Source organism: Peromyscus eremicus, chromosome 1 (assembly GCF_949786415.1).
Source record: "Peromyscus eremicus chromosome 1, PerEre_H2_v1, whole genome shotgun sequence".
Taxonomy (NCBI): Eukaryota; Metazoa; Chordata; class Mammalia; order Rodentia; family Cricetidae; genus Peromyscus; species Peromyscus eremicus.
Genome location: NC_081416.1, coordinates 119,090,147 through 119,106,566, shown reverse-complemented (window position 1 = coordinate 119,106,566; position 16,420 = coordinate 119,090,147). Strand labels below are relative to the sequence as shown.

General features: G+C 47.3%; 1 protein-coding gene across 1 annotated transcript in view; it reads left to right on the top strand.

Annotated features, from left to right (window-relative positions):
• Positions 1-14,100: 14,100 nt before the first annotated feature.
• Fanci (FA complementation group I) overlaps positions 14,101-16,420 on the top strand; it is a 58,790-nt gene continuing 56,470 nt past the window's right edge. Inside the window, exon 1 of the mRNA XM_059272758.1 lies at positions 14,101-14,161. The gene's annotated coding sequence lies outside the window, so the exon portion shown is untranslated. The remainder of the gene's footprint in view (positions 14,162-16,420) is intronic.

Here is a 16,420-nt window from a genome sequence, read left to right as displayed (position 1 = left end):
CCCCTGTTGGGATGGGAGGGTTATGAGATGTAATTAAATGATGTACACACACAGGCAGCCCCGGGCCACCAGAGCAGGTTTCAGTCATGGCTCACATGCTCCCAGGTTTTCCCCTCCTGGGCCTACGTGTCCCCAGTGACTGTGAGGATCTCTAATCACTCTGTTTCTTCCTGCCACCAGGTTCCATTGGTCAGCTCAGTCCCTCATAGTTGGTGAGTAGCTGGGACTTGAGCCTGTGTCTCCCTGACACTGAGTCTGTTGGATGCTTCCAGCTATGTTCTCTCTGTGCAGACTCCCCGGGGGAGCTGGTGACAGAAACCTTGTGGGTTGGAGAGATCTGGATTTGAAGCTGGCTTTTCCCACCTGTGTGACCGTTGGCGAGTTATTTAATTTCGTCGGAGACCGAGAAGCACATTGAAGACGACAGTAGCCACCAAAGGTGACTGTCACAAAGACCACAGGGTTTCTATGACACAGCCTAGAGTGGAACCTTGCTCTGCAACAGAGTCCCCTCCCTTTCTTAGCATCACACTGAAACTTGAGGGTCCCAGAGAATATCTGAGGGTCTCCCACATTTTGAATTTGTCCCTACCACAGCCCTGCAAGGACAGGGGATTCTGGGGGCTGGAATCTGCCCATAGGAACCAAGCACAAGCCAACTTTTTGGAAAGCAGACAGACATCCAAATACGTGAGCATCAGGACCAAGAGCCGAGTCTGGTGGCACACACAGATAATCCCAGCACTTGGGAGAGATAGAGGCTAAGGTTATTCTTGGCTATATAGTGAGTTCAAAGCCAGCCTGTATTACATGAGACTCTATCGCAAAAAACTAAAAGTGAGCCGGGCAGCGGTGACACGCGCCTTTAATCCCAGCACTTGGAAGGCAGAGCCAGGCGGATCTCTGGGAGTTCGAGGCCAGCCTGGGCTATAGAGCGAGATCCAGGACAGGTACCAAAACTACACAGAGAAATCTTGTCTGGAAAAACAAAACAACAACAACATGAAATGAAAGCTGGGCATGGCGGTGCATGTCTTTAATCCCAGTACTTGGATCTCTGAGTCTGAAGCCAGCCTGATCTACATAGAGTTCCAGGACAGCCAGGGCTACACAGGGAAACCATGTCTCAAACAAACAAACAAACAAAACAAAACAAAACAAAGCAAAGCAAGACGGTCTGAAGAACTCAAGAATTAGTGGATACCCCCAGCCAGAGAAGCAGATCTCCAGCACAAGACCCAGACCTTAGAAATATAAGGTTAAAGTCAGCACAGGGAAGCACTTATCTCTTATTTTTAAAAAGCACTTATCTATGAGCTATAAGCATGTATGTAATGAAAACATGCCCCCCCCCCCGACACTGCCAGCTCCACATCGATGTTCTCTGCCATTTAGAATTGGCAAATAAAAATACAGTTAATTACAAATACAGGACGTAGAAAGTATCTGATCATCTGCAGTCCTGATTGAATTAGGCATTCCACATTTATATGTGCTGAGTCCCCCTGTAGATCCGTCTGGCTCACAGCACTTTACAGATAGGTCTGGCTCACACCACTTTACAGGCAATCGGAGCAATCTGAGAATGATGAACCCCACCCCACCTCTCACTACTCACACACACACACACACACACACACACACACACACACACACACACTGTCTTATGCTCCCTGGCCAGGCTGTGTTACTAACTCACCTGACAGCTCTTCCTTGGGGCTAGGGTGCCTGAATTGTTCTGGCGCTCTGGAGGCTGCCTCCTTTGGAGGTGTGGTCGGGTCAGCAAGCTCGGATTAGTGTGTCACAAGGAACTTCTCAGGCCCACTGTTTCCCATTAAATCAGGCTCACAGGAGGCCCGGAGTGAAACAAGCGAAGTGTCCTGAGGGAGAGGGGAGAGACCCAGGCTGTGGACAACCATCAAAGCCCTGCTTTGTGAGCTTCTGCTTGGAGCTCTGTTCAGCCATGTGGAAGCCGCTTCTCTGGGATCTGAGCCAGCCCCATCCCATTCCCCTGCCCTCTCTCTTCTCAAACTGGGAGGCAGGGAAGCCTGGGAGAGCACTCCCTCCCCACAGAGGGGAGGACATATAGAGAAATAAGAGAAATTGTAAGTGTGAGCACCAGTGCAATCCAGCCCTATGGTCCACTTCCCACATGCAGAGGAAAGCTGAGCAGGGGAGGACTTGCTGTATCCTAAGCTGGCCCCAAACTATACCTCCCCCTCTTTTGTATGTGTTCGTGGGTCGCTGAGGATTGAACCAGGGCCTGACACATGTAAGAACTCTATTTCTAAGCCACACCCTCAGACCCCGCCTCCTTTTGTTTTATGTAGCCCAGGTAGGTTTTGAACTTCTGATCCTCCAACCTCTGCCTCTCAAAGGGGAGTGCTGTGCTGCCCCAGCAGGTCCCCCTGGCCCACTCTGCAATCCTTGCTCCATCACCTTTCTTGAGGTTACTTCTCCACGCTGTGACTCCGCCTCCTCTGAGAAGTGGGATGACTAGAGAACTAGGCTGGGGCTATGGGGAAGATCAAAGAGGGCCACACAGCACCTCCTTCAGATGCCTGATCCCTGGGAAGTGTTCCGGAGAGCTGGCAGTTGTGCCCAGTGCAGAATCAGTGGGCACCTCGGTGAAGGGAACACATCCGACCCCCAGGGCAGCGAGGAACTCTTGAGCATCCCTCAGCAGGGGATACCCAGCCTCTGCCTTAATATTGCACAGTGGTATGAGGGATGCAAGTCCTTTAGATCATTCTCTGCAGGGGATTCCAAAGCCAGGGAGCTCCCTACTTCCACCACTGGGAAGTTCTCTTTAATTACTCACCTGAGTCTGAGCCCAAGCAGCCCACCTTTAGTCCTCTCTCTTAGAGGTGCTCAGGGCAGGGTTGAGCACCTGGGCCCAGGTCATTCTCTGGAATCTAGCCACAGAAGGCGTTTTGATCTCACCACAGTTTGGGGCTTGCACAAGAAGAACCATGTGAAGACACAGAAAGAAGACAAAGCTACCCACACGCCAAGGAGGTGACATCACAGGATATCACCTTGGGCTCAGACCTCCAGCTTCCCAGATTCTAGAGAATAAATTTCTGTTGGCTGTGGCATTTTGTGATCCCCAAGGAACTTCACTGGATGTGAGGCTCACCGGGGATGATAAGAATAAGGGGCCAGGCTGCCCCCTAAACTGCTAAGAGGCTCTGTCAGGACCAAATAAAGGGTATTACAAAACATCCCTGTGTACCAAGAGCGCTGTGAAGTCCATGACATGGCCTAGTAGAAGAAGGCTGTCTAGAACATCAGTTCTCAACGTATGGGTCATGATCCCTTGGGGAGGGGGGGTCACATATCAGATATTCACATTACAATTCACAACAGTAGCAAAATTACAGTTATGAAGTCACAATGAAATAATTTTATGGGTGGGGGTCACCACAGTATGAAACTGGATTAAAGGGTCGCAGCAATAGGAAGGCTGAGAACCACTGGCCTGGAACATCTCAGGACACCAGCAGGCACGAAGCCCGTCTGGGGAGGAAGAACCACAGCACAGATTTCTGCTCGCAGCCCTTCTCCTGCCCCCTCCTGCCCTCCTCCCATCCCAAGAGTCTTGTTTACCTCCAGCTCCTCTGGCTAGAACAATGGTGGCCCTGTCCTCATTGGCCCACAAACCTATGCTGGCTGTACTGGCACACACCCTTGGGCTCCCTGGCCTGCCTGGCCCCAGCTGACTGAAGACAGGGAGGGAAGGGGGCTTGCATTTATAGGGTCAGTGTATCAGTGTGAACGTCTTTCGATACGTTTCTGTCAGGAGCAGAAACAGATGGACATGCTTGTGTCTAAATGTATTGAGTAAAAATAAAATCACAGCTTTGCTGGCTGCAATTTCCCAGGTAATTTCAATTTTGCTTGAAAAGTTGGCCATAGACAATCATCAGAATTTTATTCCAATCTTAGTTACCAATATTAACTCTTAGATCTTACACATACATGTATGTGTATATATACATAGATATGTATGTATATATACATGTTTATGGTGGTATTTTATTTGTACTGAAATGTGATTTTAATTGTATGTTAATAAATAAAGTTGCCCGGGGGTCAGAGCTATTAGAGCCATAGCAAGAGCGTGGCGGTGATGGCGCACGCCTTTAATCCCAGCACTTGGTACACAGAGCTAGGTAGATCTCTGTGTGTAAAAGGATATAGCCAGCATTGGAGACACACGCCTTTAATCTCAATCCCAACCATAGAAGACCTGGAAGTCTCTATAGACAGGCAGTGACGAGGCAGTCATGTGTTTGGGTTTACAACCAATGAGAAGGCAGAACCGAAAGTCTTTATAAAGACAAACACACAGGAAGTAGGCCCTTTTTTGGAGAGCTCTCTTGGCTGAAGCAGGAAGGGTAAGGCTCTTAGTTCTGACCTCTTGGCTTTCTTCTCTGAATCGGCTCTGTGTTTCTTATTTAATAAGACGTTGGTTACATCTACACATATTATAACAGAATAGCCATGAAAGGGTTAAAGAGGCTGCAATATTCAGAAAGGTGTTCAATAAGTCTTAGGAACCCAAGGGCAGAGTTGTTCTGATGCACAGGTGTCAGACCCAAGTTCAGGAAGCTATTTAAGGGTCAGTTTGAAGTGAGATCTCATGGACACAAGAGACAGTGAGCTGGACCTGAGGGGCAAGGTCAGGAGACAGTCACTGGGGCAGTTTTATTGGGTAAGGATTGTAATGAGTAGTTGAGTGACATGTTGGCCACATGATGATCTTGGGGTGCTCTTCTTTTATAGTCCCAAGTGAGGGGGTTCCATCTGATGTGGTGATGTGCTCACATGGCTGGTGTGTCTGGTATGATTTGCTCTATTTTCCAGGTGTCATTATTGATTGGCACCAATAAATGATCAGTTTGTGTTTCTGGTGCACCAACAGATGGAGGCAGTCTTTCAACCAACATTTATTGAGTGGCTACTATGTTTGACACTGGGAATCCAGAGAAGAATGAAACACTATCCCTGAAGTTTAATAGATCAAGATCATACACAAAATAATTATACAACAATACGGTACTGGCTTCAGATGCCTCCACCACCAAAGGAATAGCACGTGACGTGACAAGACACGCTCCAAAATGAGTAATGTGATAGTATCCTCAAGTGTTCCAGAACACACACAACTACAAAAACTCCACAAAAAAAATGAATGTGCGGCTGGGGGGAATCTTTGGATTACTAGGTCTGAAATACGTTATAAACAAAGTTTTCTTCTAAGAAACTACCAATGAATGTAAACAATGTAAAGGTTCTGAAAAGTCCCAAAGTGAAGAACTCCTTTTCAAAACCTCTACAGTCCTTAAAGTGCTTTCCACCCAAGCCTGAGGACCTGGGGTTATCCCCAGAGCACATGTAAAAGCCACTGTGAGGACTTGCAATCCCAGTAACGGAGAGGAAGAGAGAGGAGGGGGGCTGGAGCTCGCAGATGGAGCAGCCTAGCCTTACTGGCAAGCCCTAGGTCTTGATGCAAGACTGCCTCAAAACAGTATGGAGAGCTGTGCTGAGGAGCAACAGCTGAGGTTGACCTTTGGTCTCCACAGGCACATACATGTGAATATACACGAACAGGCTGTAGGGAACAGAGGTCCACAAGGGCCAGCTTATGTTTAGACAACATGGTGAGGATACGGATATCCTGCATGGACCAAGATGTAACAGAGACCTTAGCACAACTGACTTCATGGTGGACGTGCCATTCAGGCTGTAAAACTCAGCACTTAGACAGCATCACCTGCCAAAAACGAACACAAAGACCCAACCATCCAAGTCCACAGTTCCGGGAAAGTCTCTAAATGTTCTAACCTTGCTTTTTGGCTTCTGTAGTTCCACTTCTGGCTAACTGTTCTTGTTACCTGAAGTGTATCAACCCAGAACATGGTTTTTTATGCTTAAAAGCTCACTCTGAGAAAGGCTCAGGACTACATTGGGATCCTGAACACATAGTGTAGTCAATAATAAAGACTTTCTATTGGCTTAAACCCATGTCCGAGCAGTCTTCTCTGGTGAATACCCCACAACAAAGATGGCTAACATTGCATATGTGTGTGGTGGGGGAGCTCTGAGTCAGCACAAAATAGCTGATCCCAGATGTCTAAGGGTGTGTGTGCCCGCATGCCACATGACACCTGTAGATACAAAGGACAAATTTCCACAATCAGTTCTCTCTCCTTCTACATGCTACAACATGGATGAACCTTGACATGATATTCCTGAATTTTCATTCTGTCCTTCTCCATTAATTAATTCATCAAAACTGCTTTGGCCAAGAACACAGCAGCTTTCATGTTCTAAATCTGGCTTCTTTGCCCACTGAGCCATTTTGCCAGCCCAATAATTTGATTTCTTTTTTAACATTAAAATTTTGTTTAATTTTATGTGTATGTAAGGAGGAGGTATGTGCATGGATGAGCACAAGTATCCAAGGAGTCCAGTGAGGGTGTAGGATGCCCTGGAGCTGGAGTTACAGGCAGGTATTAGCAGTCTGAAACAAGTGTGGGGAACCGAACTTATATGCTCTGCAGGAACAGCAAGTGCTCTTAACAGTTGAGCCATCCCTCCAGCTCCCACTTTTAATGTACAGAATACTGGGTGCCAGGCCTGATCCAGGAAGACTGTTGTGGTGGTTTGAAAGAAAATGGTCCCCAAAGGGAGTGGCACTATTAGGAGGTGTGGCTTTGTTGGAGTAGGGGTGGCTTTGTTGGAGAAAATGTGTCACTGTGGGAGTAGGCTTTCAGGTCTCCTATGCTCAAGCTACTCCAAGTGAGTCAGATCACTTCCTGTTGTCTGTAAGATGTAGGACTCTCAGCTACTTCTCCAGCATCATGTCTGCCTGCACGCCGCCATGCTCCACCATGATGATAATGGGCTGAACCTCTGACACTGTAAGCCACCACCTCAATTTAATGTTTTCCTTTATAAGCGTTGCTGTGGCCATGGTGTCCCTTCACAGCAGCAGAAACCCTAAGACAGCTGTTTTATGACAACCTGCTCTTACTAGCCTGAATCTAGCACAAAACATACAGAGAGGAACCCTAGAAACCCTAGTGGTGTGCGGGTGTGCCCAGCCCCAAAGAGAAGTCCACAGAGGATTAAACTTACCCACTTCAAGTTTACAGTGTAACCGATGTTACAGGTTTGTAGAGATGGAGCTAGGATGAAGTCATCCCTCAGATGAGCCTCATTAGAAGAATTACAGCATCAGGCATGAAGTGGGAAAGCAAACCTTCAGGTCTAAGAAGAGCGGCATTAGGAGAAACAGCCAAGATGTGGGTCCTGAAAGGACCTTCAAATCCCTTCACATTCCAGAATGGTAGAAGGGTTATAGCATTACAACATAGGCAGCTGAAAGAGAGAGAGAGAGAGAGAGAGAGAGAGAGAGAGAGAGAGAGAGAGAGAGAGAGAGAGTTCAATTCCAGAAAACAAAGGGAATTTCTACCTCTTATAGGTAGAAATTTTTCAGAGGGGTAAGGTAAGTTCCACATCACCTGACGTAGCTTACACGCCATGAGTCAAGAAGGAGTCGAACACTTGACAAGAGTTACAGACAAGGTTATCTAGGGTCTGGGCACCAGGGTGCAGCTGCAGAGCGGAGGGAGAGAAATCGACTCTTGCTGAGAGCTGCAAGGTCATAGCATGTGCTGCTTATCAACTCCCCAGGGAGAGCTGCAGCAGGCCGGGGCCTGACTTCGAGGACAGAGAGCAGCTAGAGGACCCCGTGATGATCTGACACCCACCAGATTCACAACATGAAAGCTGCCATGTTCTTGGCCACAGCAGTTTTGTGGATTAATGGGGAAGAGCAGAAGAATGGCAACTCAGGAACATCATGTCCTCAAGGTTCACCCATGTCGTAGCACGTGTCAGAATTTTCTTCCTTTATAAGACTGAATAATAGTCCCTTGAGGGGAGGAGATAAACTATATTTTAGTCATCTACGCACTGGGTGGCAGACTTCTGGTTGGTTTCTACTCTGGTTGGTATTGTGAAAACCCTGGTCTGAAAATTATTTGAATGTGGGTATGTTGATATGTCTCATAACTGTCTTTTTTTTTTTAAAGACAGGATATGTAGGACAGGATCTCCCATAGGACAGGATTTGTGACTGAGGTGACTTTGAACTTGTGGTCCTCCCCCCAACCCCGTCTCCACCTCCAGAGTGCTGGGATTACAAGTGTGTGACACCACACCCAGTGCTTCACACCAGGAAAACAATGGACTAAACTTCTGAACTATAAGGCAGCCCCAAAGAAATGTTTTCCTTATAAGAGTTCCCATGATCATGGTGTCTCTGCACAGCAATAGAAACTCTAACTAAAACAGTTGGTACCAGGGACTGGGATATTGCTGTGATAGGCCTGACCATGTTTTTTTTTTTTTTTTTTTTTTTTTTGGAGGACTGTGGACTTTGGGACTTTGGGTTAGGAAAGCAGTAGAATGCTTTAAGTGCTTCTTAATGGGCCATATTGGTAGGAACATGGAAGGCAGTGGTACTGAGGGTGATTTGAACTGTGGGGGCCTGGCTCAAGAGATTCCAGAGGGGAAGGATTATAGTATGTGAGCTAGAGATAGTTTTCATGATATTTTGGTAAAGAATGTGGCTGCTTTTTGCCCTTGTCTGAAAAGTCTGCCTGAGGCTAAAGTGAAGAGCTTTGGATTAATTCCATTAGCAGAGGAAATCTCAAAAGAGTCTGGCATGGACTCTGTTGTGTGGTTATTAATGTTCACTCTTATGCAGATTTATAATGAAAAGGAGCAAGATGAGCAAGGAAAAATACAAAATGTACAGTTTAAGGAGAAAAGGGGCACCTGGAAATGGAATGGAGCTAAGTCCTGTGTTCAAGGAGATAAACAGATTGAAGAAAAGTCTGATGGTAAATGGAAAAAAAAAAGGATCTCTCAGGGCAAGCTCCCACCCAGTTAAGCTTCCAACTTGTGAAAAGGAGTTAAAGAAAAGCTTAGAGCCAAATATGGTATGCATGCCTTTAATCTCAGCACTCCAGAGGCAGAAGCAGTCAATCTCTGGAGTTTGAGGTCAGCCTGGTCTACAGAGCAAGTTTCAGGACAGCCAAGCTTAGGAAGTGAAGGAAACCATTGAAATTAGAAAGCTGGTGAAGATGTAATTGACCAAGGGGGCTGTATTCCAGCCCCAGCAAGCAGCAGAACTTGGCAGCTTCAGCCATGTGGTGCTGTGAAATAATCTTCCCCTGTACACTGTAAAGATTTGTCACTTAAATTGGTTTAATAAAACACTGATTGACCAGTAGCCAGGCAGGAAGTAGAGGCAGGGTGACCAAACTAAGAATGCTAGGAAGAGGAAGGGCAGAGTCAGGAGTCACCAGCCAGATGCAGAGGAAGCAAGATGAGAATGTCGTACTGAGAAAAAGGTACCAAGCCATGTGGCTAAACATAGATAAGAATTATAAGTTAATTTAAGTGTAAGAGCTAGTTAGTAATAAGCCTGAGCTACTGGCCGAGCACTTATAAATAATATAAACCTCCATGTGGTAATTTGGGAAGTGGCTGCTGGGTATTTGGGAGTTGCTGGTGGGACAGAAACTTCCAATTACAATGTGGTTCTGGTTTTAGAGTCAATGATAGAAGAAAGGGGCTATAGAATTTGCCTCCTTGACTAAGAGAAGCTGCCGAGACCAGGCATGTGTCAGGGTTGTCCCTGTATGGAAGCCTAGAAAGGCCATTGTGTGAAGCTGTGAAAGTGAAACATGGATTGCCTTGGAGACCCCAAGATGTTGGAGATGCCAGGGAATATCTGCTGAGGAAAACTGCTATCAGGAAGTGGAATTACCCCAAGAGAAAGAAGTGTGTTGGGGTCAACAAAGCTGAACAGAGTTGGAGATCTGAAGAGAGTTTTCACATCAAACATGGAGCTGCAGAATTTGGAGTTTGCCCAGCTGGTTTTTGGTCTTGCTTTTGTCCAGTATTTCCTCGATATACTCCCTTTCCTCCTGAAATGGTAATGTATATCCTGTGCCATTATATGTTGGAAGTATGTGATCAACTTTTTCATTTGATTTTACAAGGAATTACAGTTAGGAGATTGCACAAATCTCAAAAGAGCTTTGAACTTTGGACTTTTAAACAAGTTTGAGACTGTTCTGGACTAGGGGAACTTCTGAAGTTGGACTGAATGCATTATGTTATGGCTATAAGCCTATGGGGGTCAGGGAGTGGAATGTGGTGGTTTGAATAGGAATGATCCCCATAGACTCATGTGTTTGAACACTTGGTCCATAGGGAGTGGCACTATTAGGAGGTATAGCCTTGTAGTAGGTGTGGCTTTGTTGGAGGAAATGTGTCATTGGGAGGTGGGCTTTGAGGTCTCAGAAGCTCAAGCCAGCTCACTTCCTGCTGCCTGCAGATCCAGATGTAGACCTCTCAGCTCCTTCTCCAGCACCATGTCTGCCTGCACACCACCATGTCCCACCATGATGACAATGGACTGAACCTTTGAATTGTAGGTCAGCCCCAATTGAAATGGTTTCTTTTATAAGAGTTGCTGTGGTCCAGCTAAGCACTGGGCCAGGAGGCTCCTGGAGTCCAGCTGAAGAGAGGGAGGAGGCATTGTATGAGCAAGGGGGGGTCAAGAGCATGATGGGGAAACCCATGGGGACAGCTGACCAGAGGTAGGCCCTCTGAATGTGGGCGACAGTGGTGTGGCTTGATCTATTTGTGGGCCCCTGGCAGTGGGACTAGGGTTTGTCCCTGGAGCATGAACTGGCTTTTTGGGGCCCATTCCCTATGGTGGGATGCCTTACTTGGCCTTGTGTAGGGTGTGGGGGGGTTGGTCCTGCCTCAGCTTGGTATGCTGGGTTTTGTTGATTCCCCGGGGAAGGTCTTATCCTCTCTGGGGAGTGGGTGGGGGGGTGAGGGGGTGGGGGTAAGAGAGGGGGAGGGGTGGGAACTGTGGTTGGTGTGTGGAGTGAAGGAAGAATTAAAAAAAAAAGAGTTGCTATGGTCATGGAATCTCTTCACAGCAACAGAAACCCTAAGACAGAAGTGCTGGGGATGGAACCTGGGTTTTCATGCTTACTGGGCAAGAACTCTACCAATGGAGCCACGCCCCCCTCCCCATTGCATTTCTTTTACATTTGAGATTGCTGCAAGGCAACGCTGTTAAGTGTGGGCTCTTTACGTTTCCGTGCTGATCCTCTCAAGTGGTGCTGCTCTTCAGCCCAGGTTACTGAAGATTCTGGGCTTCCAGTAAATGCCCCATTGGCCCTTCTCTGGTCATGCTCTTCCCAGAGTTCAGGGAACTGGAAAAAGTGCCCACCAGTGCCCACACGTCCTCTTTAGAATATGTTTTCGGTACCTCCTTAGACACCCTCCAGTTTGCCGCCAACCCACACAGGCCATCCTCTGAGGTCCATCCTCTGCAGAGCGGGCACACCAGTGTGTGAGGCGCTATGGGTGGCTGAGAAGTGGCTTTGTGGAGAAGACAGATGGCAAATCTTCAGGGTGGGTGTCCACCGTAGGTGCACCCAGTCCCTTCCATAGCAGGAACATCGGCAGTGCTCCATTCAGACTGTTTCTCTGGGCCCTCACCGTGCTCATTCCTGCTAGGCTCTCCTGCACGCTGGCTAAATGAAAGCACTTGTAGTTCCGCTATTGTAAACCTGCTCTCAACTGGCTCTCTTTCTTTTTTTTAATTTAATTTAATTAATTTATTTATTTCAGTTTTTCCAGGCAGGGTTTCTCTGTGTAACATCACTGGCTGGCCTCAAACTCACAGCAATGCGCCTGATTCTGCCTCCTACTCAGGATTAAAGGTGCGCACCCCCCCCCCAGCTCTTTTTTTTTTTTTTTAATTTTTAATTTTTGGTTTTGAGACAGGATGTCACTATGTCACACTCCATCTTTCTGCATCAGCCTCATCCCAGCTGGGATGATAGCTGGCTATATTTTCTAGTGTTGGGCACATCACTGGTTCTCCTTGTACGCGTAACCAAGCTGCCTTTTGGTGAGCGCAAAGTCACTGTGCACAACCAGGAGAGAGAGGAACACGGAGATTCATATTTGCAGCAAGTAAGGAGCCCATTGAGGGGAAGCACAGGAGCACGCACTGGGCAAACTCATACATATTCGTACAGGAAAGACATCATACAGGCCAGAGGACAACCTCCAGCTCCATTCCTCAGGTTCTATCCACTTTTCTTTTCTCCACCCCACTCCACCCCGCCCCCTTTTTTTTTGAGACAAGGTCTCTCACGGGTCTGGAACTTGCCAGCTCAGCTACACTAGTTGGCCAGTGAGCCCCAGAGACCTGCTTGTCTCTGTCTCCCCAGCACTGGGACCACAGATGAGCTAGCCCCCAGTAAGTAAGTACCCACACAGGGACTCTAACTGGTGAGCTGAATGGGAAAAGATTAGCTGCTTAGTTAAGGAAGTCTGCATCAGAGTGGAAACCGCAGGTACTAACCCGAATCTATTCTTTACCTTACTAGCACCGTTAATGCTGGCCACGTGTGGTGGCACATTTGCAATCCCAGGTGTTTGGAAAGTAGCAGCAGGAAGATTAGGAGTTCAAGGCCAGCCACAGTTAGATAGCAAGTTAGAAGCCAGCCTGGGCTATGTAAGATCCTGTCTCAAAAAAACAAAACAAAGGGTTAATGTTAATGAAAAACATAGATACTATTATTCACGTTACTAGGTAGACATTCATGCAAACAATTCAGTAGGTGTTCTGGGATGCACAAATGGAAACTCAGGGGGTGCTAATGAATTTATTTAAGCTACACAGACTGCCGACAGATTTACAGTTGAATGGTCCAGTCCTAGAAGGGGTTTGGAAAGAGGGTTTTGTGTGAAGGTGGACGAAGTCATCTGTTTCTTTAGCAAAGTAAAGGCTTCCTCTCAGGAACCAGCCTCAACCTCAGCTGCTGGGTTTTAGCTACATCTCACAGCTCAAAGCTGAGACAGAAATGTAGGAGAGGAGTCCCAGAAGGAGCATAGGAAGACAGCTGAGACACATCCCTTTCTTCCAGTAGCTGTTTCTTCCAGAGCTGGCCAAGAGGACCCATTACACTCCTGACGTCTACCAAATCTGAAGCCTTTACATCACCCACTCCTTCCATCCTCACTGCCACAGTCTAGACCACTACCACAGACAACTTATAACTTCTTTTTTTTTTTTTTTTTTTTTTTTTTTTTTTTTTTTTTCGAGACAGGGTTTCTCTGTGTAGCTTTGCGCCTTTCCTGGGACTCACTTGGTAGCCCAGGCTGGCCTTGAACTCACAGAGATCCGCCTGCCTCTGCCTCCCGAGTGCTGGGATTAAAGGCGTGCGCCACCACCGCCCGGCAACTTACAACTTCTTAAGGCGTCCTACTTTGGGCCTCTGCACTCAGCTCATCATCTCTTTTGAACTCTCTGGGGGCACTCATCTGAAAAGGACATGATTAGGCAATATGAATACATTCATGCCCTGCCCACCCACTCCCCACCCCCTGCTAATATTAAGGAAATGTACACGCCTCTGCTTCCCCTCTACCACCCTAAGCACCTTCACATGCTTAACTAGCCAGGAGCTTGTTGACTCTGGGCACTTTGCACAAGCTGCACCCTCAATCTAAAGTAGAACCTCGGTCCACTGCTCCATTGATCTTGACTCTACAGTCAGGTGCTTATTAACAACTATGTATTGAACATTCACTGTTTCTGGGAAAGTACCAGCTAAACGTTGCGGTTATGTAAGAGAGTAGAGGTTGGTGCTGCCTCGCCTCCCCAAGGACAGGGTGAAATCTGAGGGCTCCCTCTGCCTTTCAGGTGCTTCCAACGCAAAGACCTGCAAAGCCATCTATTAATCCCTTGCACACTGTCTTCAACTACAGAGCTCAAGCAAAGCTTGGCTTGGTCAGACCATAACGCTCATGCTCACTCTGGGGTCCTCAAAGCGAGTAAGCAGGTCGCACCTCCCCTGCCCGCGAACTTAGACCATGAACTCCGCAATGATCCCCCCCCCAGGTCATCTAGATGGTACGCCCCACCACGCTAGGGAGTCGGAAATGAACCGCGGGGGCGGGACCTGTTGCTCTGGGCGACGGAAGTGCGTCTGCGTGGAGTTGAGCGGGAAGTTTGGAAGGAGGCTGCGGCGAGGTTAAGGTGACTGTCCAGGGTCTGCGCACCCAGGGCGGGGGCTCGTGGGCTCGTGAGGTCAGGCGGGTCTCCCTGCGACGTGGCGTGCCGCCGTGCCTGGTGCCCGCGCTGGGGTCGGGTGTCTCAGCTTCGGCGGGTTTCTCCCGGGCGCGCCCCGCTTAGCCCTCCCTAGTTGGTCCTGCCCTTCTGGGACGTCCCCGAGCCCGCTGTCGCGCGTGGAGCCCAGTGCCAGTGGGAAGACAGGCCAGTGGCACTGCGTAGGGTAGATAGGCAGGCTGCTCAGCGGCGCACGCGTGAGTAGGATGGAGCTCCAGAAGCTAACAACCCCCACCAGATGTCTTGTTTTTGTTTTTGTTTCCGTTTATATAGTGTTTATTATAACACACAAAACAAACACACAATCTTCACTAAGTGCTTAGTATATTTTCGGCACTGTATTTAGCAGTTGGGATAGAAAAATATGCATTAGCTGCCTCGTTTTATAGTTTGTTTCTTTTTCCCTTTCGTTCTGTTTTTGAGCCAGGGTCTTATGTAGCCAAGGTTGACTTTGAACTTCTGATCTTATCTCCACCTCCTGAGTGCTTGGATTCCAGGCGTGCATTACCATGTCAGGTTTACACAGTCTTGCGGGGGCGTTGTTGTCAAACCCTGCTAGGCAAGCCCTCTACGAACTGAGCGACATCCTTTAGCTCACATCAGATATTTGTTAGGTCCTTAATATAAGCTTATTACAAGCTGGGCGGTGGTGATGCACACGCCTTTAATCCCAGCACTAGCGAGGCAGAGCCAGATCTCTGTGAGTTAGAGGCAAGCCTGGTCTACAGAGCAAGATCCAGGACAGGCACCAAAGCTACATAGAGAAACCCTGTCTCGGGAAAACATATATATGCTTGTTACTGTGCTCAAGATAACAATGATAAACAAAACTGGATACACATGGAATTGTAAACCGGTGGGAGACCTAGCCATTAATTTAAACTGTAGTACTAAAAGTTGGTACAGGTGGTAGTGGTGCAGGCCTTTAATACCAGCACCGGGGAGGCAGAGGCAGACGGATTTCTGAGGCCAGCCTAAGTTTAACCTTGTGGAAGGAATTTTACTGGTGCTTTTGGAGGATGTAATGGAAAACGTTTAACCCCAGCATCTAAGAGTGTGGGTTGAGCTGAGTGAGGTCTGAAGGTTTTGAGCAGTTAGAGAGGAAGGATGGAAGGGTGGGTATTTATTTTGTTTCAGATGAGAAATCATTTATAAGGGCCAATAACAGGAGGGCCTTGGGGCTTTGAAGGACAGAAAACAATTCATTGTGTTTAAAATACAGTGGTAAAACTTTTTCATGACTCAAGTGTCTGTTACCTGCAGTCAGCCCTTTCTTGTCACCTAGTTTAAACTCTAATATATGGTTTTCTGGTTTTGGTGGAGGGTAAGTGCATAAAAACATTTGATAGAGAAGGTGCAAAATCCAGTGTGAAGTTCCACAGCTTTAGAATGATTCTTCTAATTGTATAGAAGTTCATTGTGATGTATAGACTTTGAGTGTGGTTAATTTCTTTCTGTGATTTTTTTTTCTTATTTGCTAGTTCTTTATAATGAAGGGTTTTGTTTCTCTTTTTCGAGACAGGGTTTCTCCGTGTAGTTTTGGTGCTTGTCCTGGATCTCACTGTGTAGACCAGACTGGCCTCGAACTCCCAAGAGATCTGCCTGGCTCTGCCTCCCGAGTGCTAGGATTAAAGGCGTGTGCTAGCACTGCCCGGCTATAAAAAAGTTTTAACATAGGTGTGTGTGTGTGTGTGTGTGTGTGTGTGTGTGTGTGTTTGAGTTTGAGATAGTGTCTCATTTATGTAGCCCTTGGCTGTCCTGGAACTCACTCTGTAAAACAGGCTGGCCTTGAACTCACTGAGGTCTGCCTGCCTCTGCCTACCAAGTGATGGGATTAGAGGCTTGTGCCACCACTGCCTGGCTGGAAAACCACTTTTAAGATAAGGATAGATTGGAAGGAAAATGTATAATTTGTGGTTTTTTTGTTTTGTTTTGTTTTTGTTCGTTTTAAAAGTATCTCTCATTGCTATGTAGAGGGGGACAGGTTAAAATATCTTTGGAATGGTTCAGTGGGAGATGCTGGTGGCTTTGAAGTAAGGTTAGTTAGAACAGAGGTGGAGAGATGCTGCCAGGTTTGAGAGATGTTCAGGGGATGACATTGATAGGACTTGGTAGTGGATATGGAGGATGAAAGCAGAGTTCCTAAGAATATGCCCAGGTTTTTGGGCT